The 11,396-nt window shown below is 38.4% G+C and overlaps 2 non-coding genes across 2 annotated transcripts; one reads left to right on the top strand and one right to left on the bottom strand.

Moving 5' to 3' along the window:
• Positions 1-6,764: 6,764 nt before the first annotated feature.
• Positions 6,765-6,839, bottom strand: Trnat-ugu (transfer RNA threonine (anticodon UGU)). Its single transcript has one exon. It is a non-coding gene; the product is annotated as a tRNA-Thr (tRNA).
• A 301-nt stretch (positions 6,840-7,140) lies between these two features.
• On the top strand, positions 7,141-7,218 carry Trnat-ugu (transfer RNA threonine (anticodon UGU)). The gene has a single exon. It is a non-coding gene; the product is annotated as a tRNA-Thr (tRNA).
• The last annotated feature ends 4,178 nt before the right edge of the window (positions 7,219-11,396 follow it).

Below are 11,396 nucleotides of genomic sequence, written 5' to 3'. Positions count from 1 at the left end.
TGATTTCAATTAAAAAGAAAAGTGTATTTTACGTCAAAGGCATGAATAGAAAATAATGCTAAAACAACAGGAAACCATAAAATTGTATATGTCGGCAATATCTCAAAAGTTTTTTTATAAAGATAATTATTGTGACTGAATCTGTCAAGACTGGGAATGACCCAAGAAGCAGTAGAAAATGGCTGACCGGCCGAGGCCATCAGAACAAGTCACCTGAGAGCAACCAGGTGGAAAAGAATGAGAGGAATACAAATAATGGAGATGACACAGCAGAATAACAAGTCCAGCAAGTAAACAAAGATCAAAATTGTAAGAAGTAGTGAACTGAGAGTGTCGATTAATGAGATCAGTACAGTAGTGCAGAGAAATCATGACCAATTGCAAAGCTGCCGCACTGCTGGCTTTAGAGGACAGCCATGGGCACTGATAGGCCGGCAAGGAGGCATTTCCTCATGGCAGTGTTTGCAACTGTGACATCAGGGTCCACAGATACAGAAGTACTGCAATCTGGACAGGGGTGGTCCTGTAGGTGCTCAGAAACATTGTGAGCTTAGCTGTATTGGTGCAAGTGCCCGACACTTTTTTATTTGTTGTCTAAACATGCACACAATTTGCTCTGCTTTTCCATTGGAGAACAGATGAAACTTTGGACTTAACATGTGCTTGTTGCCATTGGAGGTGCAGAATTGTCTGAAAGCTGCCACCCTAAGTTGGGTACAGTGGTGCAGGGAAGCCCTTCAGTGGCTATAATCCGGATGAGTGCATTGAGGGTGGCATCAGGGGTGGTGGACCTCTTGCTGATAACAAGTTAGAATAAACATCCATGACTCTGAGGTATCTAGAGCCCAGAAAGGGGTCAGAAAAATCCAAATAAATAGCCTGAGTGGGCCAGAGCAGCCTGGTGGCAGGCAAAATCATATTAGCTGTGCCGCATGACCTCCACAACTTCATTTAGTCCTGGACAGTAGGCCTGTTGCCATAGGAGGGCTTTCATCCATGACATATCCTAGTGCCCATGTTGGAAAACGTAAAGGCACTGGGTAGGCAGGATGGCAACGTGGTAATTATTCACCTCTGTCTCAAGCAAGAGAACATTAGAGACAACCGACAGTGGGAGAAGTGAACCTAGGTCTGGAGCCCTTGACTTTAAAAAATAAGTCGCAGCTCAAGGAGCGCATTGTGCATGACACACTGTAAGATATGGTCACAGAGCATGTCTGCAGCGATGTAAGTAGCTGTAAGGGTAAATCCATCCAAGGAGTGCTTCATTATGGTAATTTAATTGTGATATTATTGTAAGTACATGTGTTGGAATATAATACATTTATATTGAGAATGATCAAATGTTGAGAAGATTGTAGAATGAAATTTTCACTCATCAGCAGAGTGTGCGCTGATATGAAACTTCCTGGCAAAGGCAAAGGTCCCGAGTTCGAGTCTCGGTCCAGCACACAGTTTTAATCTGTCAGGAAGTTTCATATCAGCACACACTCCGCTGTAGAGTGAAAATTTCATTCTAGAAATATCCCCCAGGCTGTGGCTAAGCCATGTCTCTGCAATATCCTTTCTTTCAGGAGTGCTAGTTCTGCAAGGTTCGCAGGAGAGCTTCTGTAAAGTTTGGAAGGTAGGAGACAAGGTACTGGCAGAAGTAAATCTGTGAGGAAAGGGTGTGAGTTGTGCTTGGGTAGCTCAGTTGGTAGAGCACTTGCCCACGAAAGGCAGAAGTCCCAAGTTCGAGTCTCAGTCCGGCACATAGTTTTAATCTGTCAGGAAGTTTCGAGAAGATTGTAGTATGAAATGTGTTCCAGAATTTTCATATATGTGGTGCCACATGTAGAGTGTATATGTGAATGATTAAAGGTCAGCATTAGGCCCATTAGTTCCACGAGAGTACTCACTGTAAAGATCTACATATTGTCCTTATGAATAATAAATGATTAATAATAATAATTAAGCTACAATAGACTTTTCACACCTACAGTAGCTCTTTTATTCCTTGTAATATGAATGACAAGATTACCACTGGCATTTGACGATTTTTTTCTTACTATTTACTCCAGTGAAAGTCATTCTCTCATTCTTTCAGGCATTCACACGATTTTTACATGCCTAGTGAATGAATGTTGTTATTTCTCTCCTCTCCTCTCCTTTCCTCTTGACTCCCTCCCCTCCCCTCCATCAGAAGGGAGATCAGACTGATTTCCTACTGAAATAAATAGCTGATTATCTTTTTATGTGCAAAGTGAAAATTTTTCATGCTGCGATTGTTGTTAGCCACATGGTTGATGATCAAGATGCAATTGTTATATATACGTTCCATTGTTAACATCATTGTTCTACTTGTAAAATACTTACATTGCACTTTCTGCTTTACCAAAACTTCACTGGAGTGTTCTTCAAACAAAATGCTATAAATTTTTTCTACAGAAGAAATTGAGCCTAAAGAGAAAAAACTACTGCTAGGAATGTGTATACTCAAGAGGCAGTTACTAACGGGGTCTTCTCTAAAGCCCGAACAACTTTGGGCACCAAGCTTAAGTGAGTGCTAGAGGTAACAGAAAAATTTTGATAATTGGTGTATCATAATTAGAAGCAGCCACTTGGTGCATCTCGGTGAGAGGGCACCGGGGGAACCTGAGTGCAAGATTTATACACAGTGCTTGTCACGTTTTGTTGCAAAAACTGACATGGATGAAAGTGTTCAAGGGAAAAAGGGTGGTGGGGGCAGGGAGGGGGGGTGGAGGGGTGTGGGGAAATGCTCTTGAATTGGCTCTGACTGTTAACATATGTTATAGCAATATGAGTTGAAAACCATCAAAGGATAGAAAAAAGAAAGAAATAAAAAGAAATATACTTCACACAACTGTTATACGGAGATACTGGTGCTCCTCAAACCATAATTTACATGGAAAATGTAAGTCCTTTGGCTCTGCCTCACACATTGTCCTGATATGTAACTGAAGACATGGAAGTACAGAGACACACAATATTTAGCACTGCCTTCCAGAGTTTGCTGAGATAAATAAAGTATAGGGTACTCAAGTACTCCTATATAATGTTCCACAATTAATATTTTCATTAAAGTTAAAATGCAGAGAAAAAATTGGAAATCACATTTTACACTATATGTACAGTTCACACAAAAATGTTTATTGATTTAAATGGAAGGTACAGCACATCTCACCACCAAATGCAAAAATTGTTATTAAATCACCAGTTAAATTATTATTTGAGGATCATTTCAAAATTTCTGCACACTGTAAGACAGAGTTGAAAAACATAATATATTTTACAAAATACCTTTACAGGCCTTCTAATTAATCTCCATTCTTGCTTATGGCATCCCCCCAACATTTTGGTAACTTCTATACTCCACACCTTCATTGTTTAACTGTCTGCAATCAGGTCACCTCACTGGAGGCTTCATCAAGTGTATCAAAACGTCTTCCACAGAGCTCTTCCTTCAATTTGGGAAACAAATAAAAACTCTGGTGGGTTCATATTAGGACCATATGATGATCGGGGAAGTATTTCTTGTCCAGATTTGTCAAGCATTTCTCTCACTGGTAGGGTGGTATGGACTCTTGCTCTATCGTGCAAAATGAGGACACCAGCTGCAAGCATGTGGAACTCACCTCACAGTAAATTTTCTCATCTTTAACTGCCCAGTTATTAGTCTGTAAGCTGAAGTGACAGACATTCTGACCTCAAATGCAATTTCCTCCCATGTGTTTTGTTGATCCTTTCTCAAAGTTTCATGGACAGTAACCTGAGAAGTGTGGTCTGTTGCAGTTGATGTCATTCTGCTTTTTGGGTTTCCTCCATGTTTACTCGACCTTCACAGAAATGAGCAGACCACTGTAAGACTGTGCTATGATCCACTACACTTTTCCCACACACCTCTCTCAAGTTCTGTGATTTTCCATCGAGTTCTTTCCACGAAGAGTTTCAATTTTGATGTTGGAATGCTGGTTACTATATGTAATCTGACCTGACTTGATTTCAGCTTCCATTTTAAAACTGAATTACTCCTGACACAGCCATTCAAACCAGCAAACACATATAATAATGTCACACGTGAAGTCTGCTCACAACCAACATGAATTTCAACTTCACACAGAAGGATATATGAGGGTTGACTGACAAGTAACACCTCCACCTTCCTAACTTTTCAACAGTTGGCAGCATTGGTATACGGCAGGAACTGGCTTGTTCTGTAGCCTCTTCTCTACAGCTCCAGTTGGTGGGTAGTCTTAGCATTGAATGGTTATGTTGTTACATGTAAAGTATGGAATCCTGCACAGATGGTTGGTCAGTGCGATTTAAGCAACGTGCAGTCATTGAAATCTTGACAGCAGAAGGTGTCACCGCAAATTAGATTCATCAGAGAATGAAAGCAGTTTATGGTGATTGTGTTGATGTGAGTACTGTGCATCTTTGGGCGAGTAAGTTTAAAGATGTTGAGGCAGGAACATCTGACCTGCATGACAAACAAAGAGTTGGACATCCTGTGGCTTTCCAAGCAAAATGTTGACAGATTGATTCAGGACAATCGTTGTAGCACTCAGAGAGAAATTGCAAGCACAATCGGCATTTCATGAGAACATGTGGGTCACATTATTGCTCTGCATGATTGGTACCCCAGATGCTGACTCCTGACTCTCAACACCATATGGCATCCTCCATCTGTTCCTGATAATGAAAGCCAATCTGCGGGGACATTATTATGCTTCTGATGTCGCTTAGAGAATTGTGAGACTGTGGTTGCGCAAACAGTGTGTCGACTTCTTCCACGATGGCTTCAGAAAGCTTGTTCATTGTTGGCAGGAATGTATCCAGTTGGCTTGTGATTATGTGGAAGAATGAATATTGGTAATTAAAGATCACATTCTAAGGATTATTTATGCGTTTGATTTATTAAAATATTCCCATCAAAACCTGATTAAAGAAGGTGGAGGCATTACTTTTCATTCAATCCTCATATGTGACCAAGTCAGGAATACGCTTATTTACTTCCCATTCCTAAATTATGTCTTTTTTAGTATTTACTAAGAGAACAAGACAATTTTTATAATACATGTTTACAAAAAAAAGTATGCTCTTAAAGTTTAATATAGTACATATATGAACAGCTGCAAAAATCCACCCTATAGTTATCACCTTTCAGTAAAAGCACTAAACAGTAATGTTATGGAACATCATTTTGTTTATACTGGTGTAACAGTTGTTGTAAGACATTACTTAAGCCTTAGTCTATTAATTACACTAGCCACTGCTTTCAACATATTTATTTTCTGTCCGTTTTCAGCTTTGCATTTTATATCAAGAGGCTCAGCTTCTTCGTAATGTGGAAGAAGAATTTATGCACAGAAAAACAGTTTTCAATGAATGCAACAGTTCCATCAACAATAGACTGTTATATTTGTGGGCACTTAGTGATCAGCAGCAGCAGGACAGAACAAAAAATAACATGCGTAATTTCTTGATACAGACTACCAAGAACTGGAAGGCGACAGAGGAAAAAATTGCACAAGAATCTGTCAGCCTTCCTATATTCTGCAGAACATCTCCAAGTAATTGTGTTATTATTTCATTAATAGTAACAAATGTAGCAATTATTTGAACCCATAAGTGGAAAGGAAAACACAGTACTTCTTCAGTATGCAACGCTAAGGGCATCAGTTATGCTATGTTAATGTCTCAGTCAACTCGAACCCTTTTTTTTTTTTTTTTTTTAAATTGTGTAGAGGTAAAAAGTTTGTGTCGGTTACAAAGCAGTACTGCTAGCCGGATATAATGAGATGTATTTATTCAGTTGATATTTCTTCCTATCTGCTCCCATCCACAGGTTTGCTTCGTATAGTAACTGAAGATAAATTGCCTACCCTTTGTATCTAGCACACTCAGCCAAGGAACAATGGAGATGTTTTAAATTTTTCCTTGTGGTAGGATTTCTGAAGATAGCAAGCATTAACATGACTATCCAACATATCTCTTTTATGTCCTTGAGATATTTTCAGGCAGCAAAGACGTAAGAGTGAAACACAAAAGCATGTCATTTTCTGTGGAAAAGAAACAATTTGTCTCCAACTTGGGTTCCCATTTGAACTATTATGTGTGCCAAGTTATTTACATGTTGTAGGGATTTGTAGAAAGCTCATGTACATTGCATGAAAAAAGTTTCTCATTGTTGAGCATAATGAAAATAATGTGTGACAAAATATTTAAGAGTTTCTTTGAAAGTACTGTTGTCTTAAATTTAATTAGCTATATTTATTATATTTATCCAGAATAGTTAATTTAATATTTTTATATCAAATATGTTTTTTAAAACTGCCCATGGTGCAAAAATTTTGATTACCTAAGAACCCTTCCTAAAGTAAAGAGGCTTCTGAGAGGCATGGAATGACAGAAATTCAGGAATTTGAACCATATTGAATATTAGATTCTCATTGTAACCTATGTAAAAATAACAGTAAGAAAATGGTACACTGTGAGGCTGTAAGGGTTCAATAAACAGTCATATTTTGTACATGTTCAGATCTTTTCATATATGGAGGATAGCTATGAGAGTGAGTTCTAGTTTTCAGTCTTCAAATAACACTTTTTAATTGTTAACTATATATGACGGTAATATCTGTTCCCGAAAGAACAGTTACTGTCAATGACCATGCAGCTTTGCTAGAAATGAAATGATAATTAATTGGACACCCTAGCTGCAAGCAGGCGTTGATATACTTCATTGGGGACATGTTGAAAATGTGTGCCCCGACCGGGACTCGAACCCGGGATCTCCTGCTTACATGGCAGACGCTCTATCCATCTGAGCCACTGCGGGCACAGAGGATAGTGCGTCTGCAGGGACTTATCCCTTGCACGCTCCCCGTGAGATCCACATTCCCAACATGTCCACAACACTACATTCGTAGTGCGCCTAATAGATGTTTGACCTTCTTGTGTGAACGCACACGCTATGCCCGAACTCGTACGGGACTTGGTAGATTAATCTGCCACGAGTAATGAGTATGGTGGGCAAACATCTATTAGGCGCACTACAAATGTAGTGTTGTGGACATGTTGGGAATGTGGATCTCACGGGGAGCGTGCAAGGGATAAGTCCCTGCAGACGCACTATCCTCTGTGCCCGCGGTGGCTCAGATGGATAGAGCGTCTGCCATGTAAGCAGGAGATCCCGGGTTCGAGTCCCGGTCGGGCACACATTTTCAACATGTCCCCAATGAAGTATATCAATGCCTGCTTGCAGCTAGGGTGTCCAATTAATTATCATTTCACTTTTTAATTGGCATCAGGAGATTTTTGATAGAATAAATACAACTACCAAGCAGTTTCACCTTTATTTCTATTCTGGTAGACTTTGTAGCTGGATCTTTCTTGAGTGAGGAGCAGATGCCTGATCATGTTTCTGGATAATCCAGAAAGTGCTCAAAAATTATCACAATCTGAATTGCAATATTATAGCCAGAGAATCCTGAATACATTGTTGTAATGCTAACAAAAAAAAGAATCATGGCAAATATAATCATTGCTTGTATATCAAGTAGTAAGGCTTCAACAAGTGATGACTTACTGGGTTAAATGAATTCTTGAAATGGTCTCTCGTTCTCAGGGTGTCATGTGATGAATCCTCTTAAAAGTTTGGTAATGCCTCATTGCATCTACAGATTATTTCACTTTCTGCTCAATATACTGACTCAGAAAATTGTGTAAGCAGCTATCTGAGAAGATTTTCAAGTTAGTATTAGATTTTCAGTTTACTTTCAAAAATTTGGAATATGGATACTAAAATTCCACATGCATGTTTCAGAAATATCTGAAGTTAAGCTCACATGGTAGTTGATTATCTTTTTGTTTTAATTGTCAAGAGCTTGCTCATAGTATACTGTCCTAACAAACCATTTCTCAAAGGAAAACATCTCATCTCCAACAATAGCATAGTGTAAGAGAACATCATTTATTGTAATTGGCTTCAAGGCAAGAATATTTATTGCATTCCTGTGTAAGGCTGGCTCCAGACTGAACTGTTGAAAATATTTCAGTCTCAATGTTTTCCTATGTCCAACCACATCAGCTGCAAGCTACCTATTGTTCTCATTTACCAAGACAGTAAAGCAATGCCTGTACTGAAAAAAATCTTTGTAACAAATGTAATTAGATATAATACTGGTTAAGCACTTGTGTGAACATGTTTACTATTAAAAGGCTCTCTGGCTCTGAGCACTATGGGACTTAACATCTGTGGTCATCAGTCCCCTAGAACTTAGAACTACTTAAACCTAACTAACCTAAGGACATCACACACATCCATGCCCGAGGCAGGATTCGAACCTGCGACCGTAGCAGTCGTGCGGTTCCGGACTGAGCGCCTAGAACTGCTAGACCACCGCGGCCGGCACTATTAAAAGGCAAAGGTTCCGAGTTCGAGTCTCGGTTCAGCACACAGTTTCAATCTGCCAGGAAGTTTCATATCGGCGCACACTCCGTTGCAGAGTGAAAATCTCATTCGTGGTTACTATTGATGCTCCAATTAAATTAGAGAAGTTTCCATGGTTCCTTTTCTTGTGTGTTTGTCCTACATCTGTACAGGGTTGGCACAGTTATTAATTGATGGTTAATTTAAGGAGTGAAAATTTTCTGAATGGTTGCAAATTATGTAACTGAGGCAGGACTTGAATGCCAGGCTGGGTGGCACACCGCCCTTCATTGTTAATCTGCCTGGCAGACTCAATCCAGGGTCAGCGCACCTGCCTGTCCTAGAAATGACACTTTAACTCGAACAGTTATCTGGGCAGGCAGGGAAGTTTCCATGATTATGAAGTTATTTTCTGTGTGAAAATACCTTTTATGTATGTAGCCAGTAGGTTTCTCCAAATATTATTACAGATAAATTCGTCTCCCATAATAGAAGACCAATTAGAAGTTCCAGATGGCAAGTACTTTTGAGTGTCCGCAAAGTGGTCAGTTGCTCACCTTCTGGTTGTAATGCTCATTAAACGAGAGAACCCACAGCTTGAGGAAAGAAAGTAATTAATAACAGACAACATCAGCTTTTCTTTGCAAATATTAAGAAAATAAGAAAAATGTAAAAGGTAAAATGGAGCAAAATAGCAAGAAGTAACAAATTTTTTTGTCAATATGGCATATCTAGGAAAATGTTAACTTTGTAAGACTAAATTGAAAGCTATAGAGTAATATAATACATGATAACAGCAACAATAATTTTATTGCTACAGACACATCAAAATCTGGTTCATTGAAAGTGAAAACTGGGGAAACCTCACAGCGGTGTAATAATTTTTCTGAGGAAGAGAATAATGACTGTCTTGCATATTCTCATGGCAGTGATTATATGTGTGGTGCTCAGTTTCCAGTACTATCTCCATGAAGTGACATGTAGAACACTGCCAGGTCCTAATCAACAAACTGTTCTGAGAGTTAATATCAATCATATCCGTATCGCTCTGATTGGACTTTCACTTGTTTCCACTTGCGAGAAAACCACAGATGGTGTGACAGCTTTCTGTAAATGTGAATTTGTGAGTGGCCTTTGTATCATTAAATCATACCTGAAAATAAAAACAAGCAGCATAAAGGAATATTAATCAGAATTTGAACAAGCAAATCATAGTGTGCAAAACACTGAAAGTGAAACAATTCTTTTTGCAGATGATGCCACCCACATCACCAATGACACAAATTTATAAAGTACCATAAAAAAAAAGAAAATGGTGATTGAATCTATTACTCAGTGGCTTGAAACCTATACTGTTTAGGAGCAACAACAGAAGAAGAATGGCGGGGTCCTCACAATTACAAGTACTGGATATAGATGCAGTTCAAAATAAAAAAATTCTTAGGACTCACTGTAGATAATTGCAGAAAGATTACATTGCTACCAAAACTATCAAACTGAGTTCCTCCATATTTGTTCTCCAGAACATTGACCCACTAGTAGCAAATAAGGTTATGAAAATGGTGCATTTCTTTTATTTTGATGCTGTAATGACCTTCATGGTAGAAATATTGGTCAAGTTGAGGGATACAATTAAAATGTTCAAACTGCAAAAAGTATCAATCAAAATAGTGGCTAATGCAAGAAGATCAGGTGGCTATAAGCCACTATTCAAAAAACTTCGAATTCTGACGTTCTACATTGCATATATATGGGGTGCCTCAGGATGAGTGATATTCAGGGATATGACAGGAACAATAATTAATAGCAAAAAGGTGTAGTAAGTATGGGCTCTAAAAAATATTTATCTTAAGAACTATGAGCATTTCTTCATCTTCGATACTGTGAAACAAATCTCTTTTTCCACAAGTTCTTTGCTTTCCATGTTTTGGCAGGTGTTAGTAAGTGAAAAATTCCAGTACTTAAAATGGGCTCAAAAGTATGTACTTAAAAGCTATGAACACTTGTTCAGTAGAAGAAAAGTGAACATGAACAAGTGCCCATAGTTCAGAAGGTGTCCACTTTAGAGCCCATGTTTACCAAACATTTTTATCTTATTTTGATCCATATTACCACATCTCAAAATATCAATAGCAATGACTTTTTAGCTTAGGAGTTAATTCCTGTCATATCCCTGAATTTTAACAGTTCCTTGTGGGACACTCTGTATAAAAATGTTACTATTTGCATGGGAGCATATGAACAAGTTCAGTAAAAATAGACATACACAGCCATGTTACCAGAAACTGTATAAAGTTAAAAGCTCCTCAACAGAACACTGCCAAACTTGAAAGAAGCATTACTTGTATGGCAATAGAACCATATAACTTTACAGTACTTATATTTCAAACATCACCTTGAAAGAGACATTTAACCAAAGAATAAACTATTGTTCCATAAAATTTTGGGCTAATTGTCGGGTGCCCGTATCTTGCTGCCACAATATTTTGATGCAGACTCTTCTGGCCATCTTCAGGTGAATGCTGGCAAAAACACACTGATCACAGTGTATTTTCACCGGTATTCACATGAAGATGGGCAAAAGACTCTGTTCCAAAATTTCGTGGCAGCAAGTTGCAGACATTTGGCAGTTTGCCCAAAGTTTTGTGGGACAATCTATATGCCTATAAAGTTTTAAATTTCACACTAAAACTATTCATTAGAAAGTCCTTTCTACTCAGTCGGTGACTGTGTGCTACATGCAACACATTGGAAATAGTCATGTGGTGTAATAGACACTAAAACTATTCCTTAGAAAGTTCTACTCAGTCAGTGACTGTGTGCTATATGCAAAACATTGGGAATAGGCAGGCAGTGTATTAGAATTAAAATTAGTGTAGACATATGGTTAGTAGATTCAAGATATGTGCTTACATATGATGTATTAGAACTAAAATGTGTATAGGTAAATTGTACAGTAGATTCA

This window comes from Schistocerca cancellata, chromosome 9 (assembly GCF_023864275.1).
Source record: "Schistocerca cancellata isolate TAMUIC-IGC-003103 chromosome 9, iqSchCanc2.1, whole genome shotgun sequence".
NCBI classification, from domain to species: Eukaryota; Metazoa; Arthropoda; class Insecta; order Orthoptera; family Acrididae; genus Schistocerca; species Schistocerca cancellata.
The sequence above is the reverse complement of the archived record's forward strand: the minus strand, read 5'-3'. Positions and strand labels throughout refer to the sequence as shown.